Genomic DNA, 690 nt, shown 5'->3' on the forward strand with positions numbered 1-690 from the left:
GTTTCGTACATACCTGTCGAGGTGTACCGTTGAAAACTAATATTTCGTTTCACTTTTGCAGCTTTGATAAATAACAATTCGTTTTTTGGACGATTCCTTGGGAATACGTTTTGGTTTATAGCTATCGGTTATTACATTTACATTACGTCTCTCGGCTACGCAAGTAAGTTAAGAACGCAAGGTTTAGAATAATGCAAATCCATCCTCTCTCCTTATTGCTTAGATACATTTATCATTGTTCTCATTTCAGATATCGAGATACTCCATAAAACGCACCTGTTACTGTCTAGCCTACCTGTAATACTGCTGACATACGTTATTACATTATGCGCCGGTATCAATATTAGTTATTTAGTTATGGAGTTCTATCGTTATCGGGCTCTGTAAAATATTTGTATTAAATCGCTGTCCTGTACGTCGGACTAACACAAACACCTGATTGTGCAGTATAGAATTCTTTTATTCCGGATTTCGACGAGGACAGAGTTACCCCTTCTACTCAGGAATCTGCCCTTGATCTTTGCTCTTATTTGCATTCTCTGTCTTCCTTTCGTTTTCTTGTTCCACGATCACGTGGCAAAAAGACGGATCAACGGGGAAAGTTTCAAGAGGAGAATCCGTTACACAGAGGTACAATTGTTTCCGAATAAAGATATTATTTGAAGGCTGTAGGACCTGTCTCTTATACAC

General features: G+C 38.4%; 1 long non-coding RNA gene across 1 annotated transcript; it reads left to right on the plus strand.

Moving 5' to 3' along the window:
* The first annotated feature begins 28 nt into the window (after positions 1-28).
* LOC105460972 lies at positions 29-449 on the plus strand. The gene is made up of 2 exons (XR_975887.1): positions 29-163; positions 251-449. It is a non-coding gene; the product is annotated as an uncharacterized LOC105460972 (long non-coding RNA).
* The last annotated feature ends 241 nt before the right edge of the window (positions 450-690 follow it).

The sequence above is a fragment of the Wasmannia auropunctata genome, unplaced genomic scaffold (genome assembly GCF_000956235.1).
Source record: "Wasmannia auropunctata unplaced genomic scaffold, wasmannia.A_1.0 LD312631.1, whole genome shotgun sequence".
In the NCBI taxonomy this organism is placed as follows: domain Eukaryota; kingdom Metazoa; phylum Arthropoda; class Insecta; order Hymenoptera; family Formicidae; genus Wasmannia; species Wasmannia auropunctata.